The following is a 13,516-nucleotide window of genomic DNA, read 5'->3' on the forward strand; positions in this document are numbered from 1 at the left end:
GCAGACAAGATCCCGAAAGGGCTACAGATCACAAACCCACTCAAGTCGACCTACAACACAGACTTCGCTGAGAGACTCTGCCGTCGCACCTCTCTCACACTCCTCAACCACCTCGTCCGCCAGCTCTACAGCAGACGACGCAACCTGGAAACCAAGATAGAGGCCATATTCTCAACTTGCGCTCAGGATGCAGCAGACCAGCTGCGGAACACCGCCAAACATGGGCAGCACGGTAGCATTGTGGATAGCACAATTGCTTCACAGCTCCAGGGTCCCAGGTTCGATTCCGGCTTGGGTCACTGTCTGTGCGGAGTCTGCACATCCTCCGCACATCATCCGTGTGTGCGTGGTTTTCTTCAGGGTGCTCCAGTTTCCTCCCACAGTCGAAAGATGTGCAGGTTAGGTGGATTGGCCATGATAAATTGCCCTTAGTGTCCAAAATTGCCCTTAGTGTTGGGTGGGGTTATTGGGTTATGGGGATAGGGTGGAGGTGTTGACCTTGGGTAGGATGCTCTTTCCAAGAGCCGGTGCAGACTCGATGGGCCGAATGGCCTCCTTCTGCATTGTAAATTCTATGATAATCTAAACAGGTGAGACAACAATACTATGCCACCTATATGCATACCAAGAACAGAAAGCTTGAGAAACTTGGCATCACCACCGGCAGAAACCAAGCCACCCCCGGTGTCACAGTAGAAAACAATACAGGGAAATCTATTGTCAACTTGTCAGACTACACCCTTCAACCAGACGAAATCGAAGTCCTCAGCAGAGGGCTTAATTTCTGCACCACCACCAAAATGGACCCCATCAGTCTCGCGGCAGACACGGAGGAATTCATCAGGCGAATGAGGCTCCGGGAATTCTTCCACAGACCCCAAGAGGCGAACAGCGTACCCAAGCAGACTACCAATGAACCGGAACAGCAGACCGAGAGATCTGCGGTGCAGCAACCGAAGAGGAAAGAGTCGAATTGGACCCCTCCGGAAGGCCGCTGCCTTAGACTCGACATGTATGCTCAAGCCGTCAGGAGTCGCGTCAATGCGAGATTCATCAGTCGCATTCACAAGACAACCCCGAACGTCACCCAAGCACAAAGCAATGCCATCCGCGCTCTCAAGACCAACCACAGCATCGTCTTCAAACCAGCAAAGGGGGGGCCACTGTCGTACTGAACAGAACGGACTACTGCAAAGAAGTATACCGACAACTGAACAACCAAGAACACTACAGACAGTTACCCGCAGATCCGACCAAGGAACACATCCGCCAACTTAACAGACTGATCAAGACCTTGGATCCAGATCTTCAGAGCACCCTACGTGCTCTCATCCCACGTACTCCCCGCATTGGAGATCTCTACTGCCTCCCAAAAATACATAAGGCCAACACACCAGGCCGCCCTATCGTTTCAGGCAATGGGACCCTGTGTGAGAACCTCTCTGGCTACATCGAGGGCATCTTAAAACCCATCGTACAAGGTACACCCAGCTTCTGTCGCGACACGACGGACTTCCTACAGAAACTCAGCACCCATGGACCAGTTGAACCAGGAACATTCCTTGTCACAATGGACGTCTCGGCACTCTACACCAGCATCCCCCATGACGACAGCATTGCTGCAACAGCCTCAGTACTCAACACCGACAACTGCCAATCTCCAGACGCAATTCTGCAACTCATCCGCTTCATTCTGGATCACAACGTCTTCACCTTCGACAACAAGTTCTTCATCCAGACGCACGGAACAGCCATGGGGACCAAATTCGCACCCCAATACGCCAACATCTTCATGCACAAGTTTGAACAGGACCTACTCACCGCACAGGACCTTCAACCGATGTTATGCACCAGATACATCAATGACATTTTTTTCCTTTGGACCCACGGCGAAGAATCACTGAAACGACTACACGATGACATTAATAAGTTCCATCCAACCATCAGACTCACCATGGACTACTCACAAAATCAGTTGCATTCTTGGACACACTTGTCTCCATCAAGGACGGTCACCTCAGCACTTCGCTTTACCGCAAACCCACGGATAACCTCATGATGCTCCACTTCTCCAGCTTCCACCCTAAACACATTAAAGAAGCCATCCCCTATGGACAAGCGCTCCGTATACACAGGATCTGCTCAGACGAGGAGCGTAACAGACATCTACAGACGTTGAAAGATGCCCTCGTACGAACGGGATATGGCACTCGACTCATCGATCGACAGTTCCAACGCGCCACAGCGAAAAACCGGACCGACCTCCTCAGAAGACAAACATGGGACACAACCGACAGAATACCCTTCGTCGTCCAGTACTTCCCCGGAGCGGAGAAACTACGTCATCTTCTTCACAGCCTTCAACACGTCATTGATGACGATGAACACCTTGCCAAGGTCATCCCCACACCCCCACTACTTGCCTTCAAACAACCGCGCAACCTCAAACGAACCATTGTGTGCAGCAAATTACCCAGTCTTCAGAACAGTGACCACGACACCACACAACCCTGTCATGGCAATCTCTGCAAGACGTGCCAGATCATCGACATGGATACCACTATTACACGCGAGAACACCACCCACCAGGTACGCGGTACATACTCGTGCGACTCGGCCAACGTTGTCTACCTCATACGCTGCAGGAAAGGATGTCCCGAAGCGTGGTACATTGGCGAGACCATGCAGACGCTGCAACAACGAATGAACGGACATCGCGCAACAATCACCAGGCAGGAATGTTCCCTTCCAGTCGGGGAACACTTCAGCAGTCAAGGGCATTCAGCCTCTGATCTCCGGGTAAGCATTCTCCAAGGCGGCCTTCAGGACCCGCGACAATGCAGAATCGCCGAGCAGAAACTTATAGCCAAGTTCCGCACATGGGTGCGGCCTCAACCGGGACCTGGGATTCATGTCACATTACATTCATCCCCCACCATCTGGCCTGCGAAATCCTACCAACTGTCCTGGCTTGAGACAATTCACACCTCTTTAACCTGGGGTTACCCCATCTCTGGATCTGTAAAGATTTAATCACCTGCTAATGCTCGCATTCCTAGCATTGTTTGGCATCTTTGAATTTGTCTATATATGTGTTTCTGGAACTGACCTCTTCATTCACCTGAGGAAGGAGCAGCGCTCCGAAAGCTAGTGACATCGAAACAAACCTGTTGGACTTTAACCTGGTGTTGTAAGACTTCGTACTGTGCAAAATCCTGACACTTATTGATTAGAACCGGAGCACCACCCTACGCAAACAGAGGTAGAATGTGCAAACTCCACAGTCACCCGAGGTTGGAATCGAAAATGGGTCCCTGGCACCGTGAGGCAGTAGTACTAGCCACTGTACACCATACCGACGTTTTCTTATTTATCTTCTCCAAATGCATTACCTCGTCTCACCAGGTTAGTTTCAGAGTAACGGGCCAGTTATTTAGGACTGAGATGAGGTGAGATTTCGTCACTCAAGATGTGGATTTTTTGAATTCACTCCCAGAGAGCTGTGGATTCTCAGTCATCCAGGGCTGAGATTGATAAAAGCTGAATTCTATAAGGAAATCAAAAGATTTGGGGAGCAGGTGGGAAAGTGGATGAGGTTGATGATCAACCATGATCTCATTGCATGTGGATAATACTTGAGGGGCTGTTCCTATGATCTGCTTCAAAAGTTCTATGTTCTTAAAAGTAATCCTGCTCCATCAACATGGACTTAATTCCCCCAAACCATGATAACCTCTTTAAACATCAGAAAATACATTCTGGATTTTCTTGAAAGCCCAAATGGGTTAATTGAATAACAATATATTTGTTAATTCCTGGTTTCTGTTAATCACTGTGGAGGTATAGAAACTTCTAGTGCCACAGTTGCAATATCAATTCCTGTGGCTCTCGGGCCCTTCTCTGTTTCTTTTGAGAAAGGCCTACTCTGGACTTCCCGAAGGAACCAAATCTCATCCTGACCCTGGGCTGTCCCATGGAATGCAATTGCCCCTTGTCCTGATGAGGCCTAAGACCTGACCAGAGGCGAATTGCAGCACAATTTGTTGAGGGAACTGTATGTATAATCTTTTTCAATTCGGGGCAGCACAGTGGCACAATAGTTCGCACTCACAGTGCCCGGGACCCAGTTCAATTCCAGCCTTGGGTGACTTTGCGGAGTTTGCACATTCTCCCCATGTCTGCGCGGGTTTCCTTTGGGTGTTCCAGTTTCCTCCCAGACCAAAGATGTGCAGGTTAGGTGGATTGGCCATGCTCAATTGTCCCTTAATGTGCAGGTTAGGTGGCGTTACAGGGATAGGGTGGGGGTGGGTCTAGGTATGGGTACAGACTCGATGGGCCTTCTGCACTGTAGAAATTCTGAAGTTGCATGCTGATCCAACAAGTTATTGTCCGAAATGAGGGGCAAGATCTGTGTCTAATCTCAGGTATGGGTACGAGTTTGTGTGTGTGTGAGAGAGGGAGAGAATCAGGAGAGTTCACTCCTAGTCACACAACAGTGTAACCTGCACTATTTGAAGATTCGCCGATAGTTCTATCACAAACATAATTTTAATTTATTTCCAATTAATCATCATGGCGAAAGAATGATGAGATTACTGCAAAGAGGAATTGTTGGTGGCTGCTGGCCTGTGTGGTCATTCTTCAATCAGATGGTGAACAGCATGTGTTCTTTCCACAGTTGTTTTTTGAAAAAAAATTACTTTATCAGTTACAAAGCCAGAGCTCAGAGTGTGGACAGGGGCAAACCCCTAATCGAGCTCCTTGCCTGCCCCAAAAACCAATTCAAATTGAATCCAATTCATGGTCCCCACAAGAGGGACATACCAGATCCAGGCATTACACCTGACCTCACGCTCATCTTAGCCAAAAGGCCGAGAAGCGATTGATAAGAACAGATGCTACACTTGATCTTAGCCAAAAGGCCGAGACGCTGTTCCATCGTGTGAGCCTGAGCGTGGGGCAAACACTCTAATTGTTGAAGTAAATGTGAAACTGCTCATAGTGGTAGCTCCTGGGGTTTGGAGAAGACTGTCTCTGGTGAATGAATTGATCTGTTTGAGGAAGTCTTTAACCAACAGCCTGGTAATGTCACTGAGGAAGTCCATGTCCTGGTGGACTTCACTGATATTTCCCTACCAATCAGCCTGTATTGCCCAACCGAATAAGTGGGAAGGCCCACTGAAGTGTAGAACTCAAGCCCTGACTTCCTCATTCCAGGTTGGAATAAAATCAACACACCTGGTTGGAATGGATTGATCACAAAAAGGTGGATCTGGGACCTTCAATTCCACATTTGGTCAAGATCCCCATAATGTCAATTGCTTAATCCTGCACCATATCACATTCTACCTCAAAAATAAGTTGAATTCTAGCCAGGATTTTCTCAACAAATGATTGGATGTTTTCTTCCCACTCAGCTCCATTAATTGCTTGGACATGTGGGTCAGTGCCTCGTATATTACCACTTCATTCTGGTTCCCCACATTTCTCGGAGGACTAATCATTGTATGCATCACAAACCGAGACTGTCTCACTCCTGAAACGTGTTCCAATTATATTTTGTACAGGCCTCTGATAGAACTGGAGAAGCACAGTTTAGTAATCTGCCTGCTGCAGCTGTGAAACCACTGGAGATTGCCTCTCTGACATGTATTGGAGGTTATGAATCTCCAGGCCAGCTGTTTGATAATGGCTGAAAGCTTAGTTTACCATTGCCCAGGCCTGTAGGACAACCACCTTGCGGGACCTACAAAGAACCATCGGCAGATTCCATCCTCCTCTTTCCACCATTTATTAAGCGCAATTACATTATTGGTTTGTGGGGGCATTTCCTTTAGTGCCTTGATAATTCACACAGAAGTTGATACTTTGGGATGTTTGAACATCAACTGTAAATTCCTGCTGTTGTTGGTCATCAGGATGAACCTTTGGGCAGAAATATATTCACGCAGGAGAATAGGCACTAAATAACCAAGGGACTAATAAACTTTGCCTATATGGGATGTGTAATCAGCAAATACAGGCCACGGCTTGGTGAATTGAAACCTGTGGAATGTTATTCTTTTTAAAAAAATACATTTTTTTATCCTCCTCCTTTTTCACATTTTCTCCCGCTTTTACACCCATCAACAATAAACAACAGATATGTGAATCCCCATAACAACGATCCCATCCTCCCACCAACCCCCAAATATCAGCCCGCATGTTTACATAAACAAATGACAAAAGGAATCAGGGATTACCCATAGTCACCTTTAATATACACAGCCCCCCCCCCCCCCCCCAATTTGGAAGCAATCCTGTGCACTCACAGAACACCCAGTGTCCTCGCCTGGCGATCTCCAGATGTTACTGATGTAGTTGTCTAAAGGGACTGGATAGTGAGATTAGACGTAAATATTGCTGTGACTTGTGATGCCAGTTTGGTGATACTCCACAGAACTGAAATTTTCACCTCGTGAGAAATTGACTGCAATTCAACTGTGAGCACCAAGTATTTCTGAGATCTTTCCCCCCCCCCCCCACACACAAATGTACTGCCATGTCCTTGAAAACTGGTTGGTATGAATGCAGTGCTGCATTAGAAGAGCTGACCTGTTGCTTGGAGAAGCTTTTGAAGACCACAAAGAGCAAGTCGCCCAGGTGGTCATGGGTTAAACAATTGGAAATTGAAACATGCTGTCAAATCAGAGGCAATGAGGACTGAAATGTCAGAGCTAAATTAATGGCCCTCAAGATTTATCAGAACATTTAACTGCTACTTTTCTTTTTTCAGGTTAGTATTGTCGCACAATGCTGGTTGGAAAGGATAATGTGGAAATGTCCAGCACTGTCTGTTGCACAAGAAGTGATGCGTCAGCAGTGTGGAAATAGTCTGCCAATGAGAATTTGTGTGTTAATTACAGACACTACCTTCTAATATTGATCTCCTCCCAGTAAAATTCCAGTTCAAAAGTCATCTCCATGACTCTCTTATTCATAGGATTTTGATGAAAGGATCCAATCATCAAGTTGAATGAAAATGGTCTAAAGTTCTTCAGGAAAAAGGTCCTCAAGTAATATTTGCTTCAGAAACTCTTGCAGTCATGATTAACTGTTGAATAGGTAACAGCTCTGGTGGCTTGGATTCTATAAGATCCTGCATGAATGTCAGAAGCTCTCTGTTTCTGATAAAGTTGCTGGGAACTCTGCAATTAGAGTTCAGGGACTGTTTTTCAGAGTCACGGTTCAGTCTTGTTTAGGCTGAGCTTTAGTGTTACTTCACCGCACCTAGTCTCTTTCTCATCCCCACTTGTAAATAATGGATTAAATATAGGTGGCAGAAGGTGGGACCCTATTGTGGGCAGCACTAGTTCCTCAGATACACACAACTGGCTTGACTCTAGGAATATTTAAGAAGTTTTGTGTTTTCTTAAATCTGTTGAAATTGGCAAACTCTTCCTGGCTACTGAAGGTATCATCAAAAGCACAAAAACCAATGGCGAGAGCTGCTCCCTCTCCTCACTGTGATCAAAGGATGCTGCACACTGTTGACGAATCTCACCATTTCCTTTCCTTCCTCTTGCTCAAAGTAACCTTGCTGAATATGATATATATTCCCCGGGCAACAAGCTGCTTCTTCTGATTGCTAGCATCATCCAGGAGCACTACTTTGATAACAGCTACAATGTGAGCCTTCATCCTCTCGCAGTGTGAGAAAACCAATATGATGGATGAGGCGTCTCAGCACACTCGAGGGTTTCAACTTTCACTTGTTGCTTAGTGTTCTCCAACTGGAGTAGAAGGAATTTGACTAAGGAGTCTGCATGAGCCGGCCCAGAACGATGAAACAGAAAAATAATCTTATTGTTCAGTGAGATTATCTGACTCCACTGAAACACACATCTGCTGGTGGAGACTGTGAAGCAGATTGCCCATCTATGTTTTCAGTCCCAAATATCTCTGTGGCAAAGTCCTCATTGTTCTTTGTAGAGAGACAGGAAGCCTGAAATTAACCTGGGAAGCTCTTTGAGTTGGCATTGGTATGATGGTTAATTCAGGTCGAGCCACACATTGATCTTGGTGGAAGAAACTCTTTCGGCACTGTAAGGGCAGAGGTTTTTTCTTGTTTCCCAAGTAGATGCTTTTACTGAAACTATGCAGTGCTGACATTAATGCAGACTTTGGCTCAGTCCCTTTAACTCCACTGAGCACTAGAATCGTGGTGCCTCATATTGATTTTAATGCAGGCACCAGTCGACATTTTTCACTGCTATTTTTGTCAATGTCCTCACCATGTACGTATGTGGAAGGTGTTCTTTTGTGAAACTCTTATCAACTGGACAGAATCACAGAATGATTACAGCACATCCCGTTCAGCCTGTCCTATATGTTGGCTCTCCAAAAGTGCCACTCCCCACCTTCTCCCTGTACATTTCTCCTTATCCTAATTCCCACTTGAATGCATATGTTGAACCTGCTTCAACCACATGAGGTGGTGCATTCCAGATCCTAACCTCTTGCTCTGGTTTGAAGATTTCCTTCATGGCACCATTGCTTCCAATTACTATCAATTTGTGCTGCCTTGTTCTAGATCCTTCCACCAACAGGAACAACCTTTACTACCCCACCCTGTCCAGGCTCATCATTATTTTGAACCTCCATCACCTCGCTTTGCAATCTTCTCAACTTTTCCAATCTATCTACGGAAAGGAAACATTCTTGTGAATCTTTTCTGCACTCTCTCCAGAATTAGATGGCATAATCCAGTTGACTCCAGCCTATCCAGTAACATTTGCAATTTTCCAGTTCTCTGGCTCCATCAGAGTCTAAGCAAGACTGGAAAACTATGTCCAGTGCCTCCGCAATTTCCACCCTCACTTCCCTTAGTATCCTTGGATGCTTCTCATCTGGCCCTGGATCCTTGTCGACTTTAAGTGCTAACAGCCTATCCGATACCATGTGCTTATCAATTCTAAACACTTAATTTGAACTACTTCACCATGACTTTTGTGGCATCTTCTTCCTTGTTAAAGAACGTGCTAAATCTTCATATACCTCAGCCATGCCTCCATTCATAAATTTCATTTGTGGTCGATAATAAGTCCCATTCCTTTTACCACCATTTCACCACTCATTTTTTAACCTGAAGCTCCAGAGGAACTAAGAAATTGCTGGTAGCTTCCTATCAGCTTCTGATCCTGTTAACATCGTCATCCACTGTGCAACTAAGTGATCAATGTCAGTCAAAGGCTGCAGTGCAGAGGAGGATGAGGAGAGTAGTCCAAGACTAGTATTTTAAACTTGAATAAGAGCAATTATGAGGGCATGAAAGCAAAACTAGCTAAAGTGAACTGGCAAATTTGCCAAGTTAGGGATGGACAATAGCAACACCCAGATAAAAGCAAATTACTGCGGATTTTGGAATCCGATACTAAAACAGAAAATACTGGCCAATCTCAGTATCGCTGGAGACAGAAGGGAGCCAACGTTTTGAGACCGGATGACTCTACGTCAAAAGCTTTGACCAGACTCAAAACATTAGTTCCCTTCTCCCAGCGACACCCACATCCTGTGAATGAACAAATAGAAGCCCAAACTACTCTTCCAATAGTAAAAAGGTGAGTGAAAAAGATCAAAGTGAAATGGCAAAAGGTCAAATTTAATTTTGACAAGATCACCAAACAATTGCCAGAATTGAGAATTAGAGAGCCAAGCAGTGTACAAACCTTCAATGCTCTCATTGCGAGTCAGCCCATGTGGCAACTTGGGGCATGTGTAGAGTAGTTGTTACCTCAATCGTATGTGGTCGAAATGAATGACCAAATATACCGAACATGTGAACAACTACAGATGCTGTTCTTTCACTGCAGACGGCCGATCAGGAAGATGGGATCTCACCAGCTGCACAGAGTACAGAACAACCATCACCATTAGAGATTCACTGATCTCCAACAGCGGAAACAGAAATGGAACAATAAGTTACTACAGCAACAATACTGGCTACTGGAGCACTCCCTGCAAACGAAAAGCCAATGACAATGCACGTGTACATTTGATGCACGATCAATTGTACAAAGACGAGAGTTGAATGCAACTGAGGCTTTATTACACTAAGATGTGTGGCTTCCTACAGCAGCTGGCGAAATGGCTGCTGTATGGGGAGCACACATATTTATACACCGCCTACTGGGTGGAGCCAGCAGGCAGGGACTACCCCCCGTACCTGTAGTACAGGACCTTACCACACATCTCCTAATATATACAATGGTGATTACCACATTCACCCCTGTTAAAATTGAGTCCGGCAGGGGTGGCGGAGAGCAATATACAGAAGTTTTAATATACAGAGGCAAAAAAAATTTGGAGACCAGTACACGGTGCTTTAACAGTCCCGAACCAATTACAGGTTTAGCTGGTCTGGGGCCTTGATCTGACGTTGGGAGCGACGATTCTGGTGTCGGTCCGGTCCTCAGTGACTCCGGGAGTGTGCTGAAATCCTCCTCATCCTCGGGCGTGGGCAGGGAGAGGACTGATGGTCCCGGGGTGGGTTGCTGCTGGGTGCGCCGGGGGAGGGGTGTGTGCGTGGGGAACCAGCTGGTGCCAAGTCCCTGAGGGAGACAGTATCCTGGCGGCCATCGGGGTACGCTATGTAGGCTTACTGGGGGTTAGCGTGGAGTAGCTGCACCCTTTCAACCAACGGGTCCGCCTTGTGGAGTCGTACATGCTTACGGAGGAGTACGGGTGCTGGAGCTGCAAGCCAAGTCGGGAGCGACACCCCGGATGTGGACTTCCTGGGGAAGGCGAAGAGACGTTCATGGGGTGTGTCGTTAGTCGCAGTGCACAGGAGCGACTGAATGGAGCGCAGTGCATGGGGGAGGGCCTCCTGCCAGCGGGAGCCGGGAGATTTCTGGACCGTAAGGCCAGCTGGACGGCCCTCCAGACCGCCCCGTTCTCCCTCTCCACCTGCCCGTTTCCCCTGGGGTTATAGCTGGTCGTCCTACTAGAGGCAATACCCCTGCTGAGCAGAAACTGGCGCAGCTCATCACTCATGAGTGAGGATCCCCTGTCGCTGTGGATGTAGGCGGGGAAGCTGAACAGAGCGAAGATGGTGTTGAGGGCTTTGATGATGGTGGCAGACATCATGTCGGGGCATGGGATGTCGAAGGGGAATCTGGAGTACTCATCAACCACACTGAGGAAATATGTGTTACGGTCGGTGGAGGGGAGGGGCCCTTTGAAATCCACGCTGTGGCGTTCAAAGGGGCGGGAGGCCTTCACCAGGCGCACGCAGTCTGGCTGGTAGAAGTGCGGTTTGCACTCCCCACAGACCTGGCAGTCTCTGGTGATTGCCCGTACTTCCTTGACGGAGTAGGGCAGATTGCGGGCCTTGATGAAGTGGTACAGCCGTGTGACTCCCAGGTGACAAATGTTGTGCAGAGTCTGGAGACGGTCCACCTGTGCGCTGGCACATGTACCTCGGGATAGGGCATCGGGGGGCTCGTTGAGCTTACTAGGGCGATACAAAATCTCGTAGTTGTAGGTGGAGAGCTCGATCCTCCACCGCAAGATTTTATCATTTTTGATCTTGCCCTGTTGTGTGTTGTTAAACATGAAGGCTACCGATGGTTGGTCAGTGAGGAAAGTGAATCTCCTGCCGGCCACGTAACGCCTCCAATGCCGCACAGCTTCAACGAAGGCCTGGGCCTCTTTTTCGACGGAGGAGTGTCGAATTTCGGAGGCATGAAGGGTCCGTGAAAAGAATGCCACGGGCCTGCCTGCCTGGTTGAGGGTGGTGGCTAGAACGACGTCTGATGCGTCATTCTCCACTTGAAAGGGTAACGTCTCTTCGACTGCATGCATCACGGCCTTGGCGATGTTGGCCCTAATACGGTTGAAGGCCTGTTGAGCCTCTGCCATCAGGGGGAAGAGTGGACTGGATGAGTGGGCGGGCCTTGTTCGCATAATTTGGGACCCACTGGGCGTAGTAAAAGAACCCCAGGCAGCGTTTGAGGGCCTTGGGGCAGTGGGAGTTCCATGAGGGGGCGCATGCAGTCGGGGTCGGGCCCCAGAACTCCGTTCTGGACCACATAGCCGAGGATGGCTAAGCGGTTCATGCTGAATACGCACTTCTCCTTGTTATAGGTGAGATTTAGGAGAGTGTCATTGAGAAATTTGGCAAGGTTGGCATCATGGTCCTGCTGTACGGGGAGCACACATTTATACACCGCCTACTGGGCGGAGCCAGCAGGCAGGGACTACCCCCATACCTGTAGTACAGGGCCTTACCACACATCTCCTAATATATACAACAGTGGTGATTACAACATTGAGAGAATTCACGATTTAACAACTATGTATGCAATGTATGTGTAGAGACTGATGAGAATAACAAGCGGTTAATACATGAGAACAGTTCTGGTATCATGGGTAACTCAGTTAAACATGCAGGCAAAGTTGTCTGTCATTCATTATGGAAAAAGGGATGTTTAGGTTTTGAAATGCAATCACTACTACATGTCCTACCTGGCTTGCCATAGACATGTGACCTCTGCCATGCGAAAACATCTGGGGCAGCCATTTTATTTTTAGTTCAATAAAGACACCACACTAGAAAGCATGGTCTTTGAGCTTGTAACAGATGGTGTGGGTCTTGGTCACATGTGAATAGATATGTACAGAGGGCCAGTGAGAACGGCTACACAGGCAGATCCCCAGTAGGAGTGGCGAGGTGGATGGAAAGAAAATTGGCAAGATTAGCCCCTAGCGGATGCATTGGGTGCTAAATGCTTCCACTTGGAAGTGCCCTCAGACTGAGGAGTTTAAAATAAAAAATTTAGAGGGGTAAAGCAAGTAGGTACCTGGGATTGCAGGGAGAATAACTCGATGGTTCTAGTAAGGGAACAATGGGGAGGAGGATGAGGGCAGTCTTTCCTAATGGTTGGTCCCTTTTGGGACATGGAACCTCCTGTTTCTGATGGCCCTCTCTAATGCCAGAGGGAGGATATCTCCACATAAAGATGCAGTAGGGAACTGTTTTCCTGCCAGAAAAATGGTGGTGGGCCAGCTGGCAGATTCGCAGTCAAAGATAATGGGAAGGCTTTTCTTTGTGGTTGTTGGTGTGATCATTCATGTTTGAAGATGTCAATTCTTGATATACAGGCTCCATTAGTCACCTAATAGGCTCTCAAAAGTGTTCTGCCCATTGTTGCAAGATTGATTTTTTTATCCATAAGAAATAAGAGTAGGTTAATTCAGTCTGCTCCGCCATTCAACATGGTCATGGCTGATCTTGGGTCCCGCCTGATCCAAGAGATCAAAAATCTGACAACCTCGGCCTTAAATGTATTCAAAGATGAACAGGGTTGTGCCATACAAAGATTTTAGTGGTGCCTGCGCCTCATAGGAAGGTCCTTGTACAGATCTCAAGGCTTTTAGAATGATCACTTCTCTCATAGCTGCGTGCATTTTATTCCATCTATGAGTGCTGTGCACGTTATTTTGGATGTCTCCGAAGCTGTTTTGTCGAGTGCTGCAA

At 47.3% G+C, this 13,516-nt stretch overlaps 1 pseudogene; it reads right to left on the minus strand.

Moving 5' to 3' along the window:
• Positions 1-4,676: 4,676 nt before the first annotated feature.
• Positions 4,677-4,934, minus strand: LOC140393395 (U2 spliceosomal RNA; annotated as a pseudogene).
• Between the last annotated feature and the right edge of the window lie 8,582 nt (positions 4,935-13,516).

Source organism: Scyliorhinus torazame, chromosome 16 (assembly GCF_047496885.1).
Source record: "Scyliorhinus torazame isolate Kashiwa2021f chromosome 16, sScyTor2.1, whole genome shotgun sequence".
Lineage (NCBI taxonomy): Eukaryota > Metazoa > Chordata > Chondrichthyes > Carcharhiniformes > Scyliorhinidae > Scyliorhinus > Scyliorhinus torazame.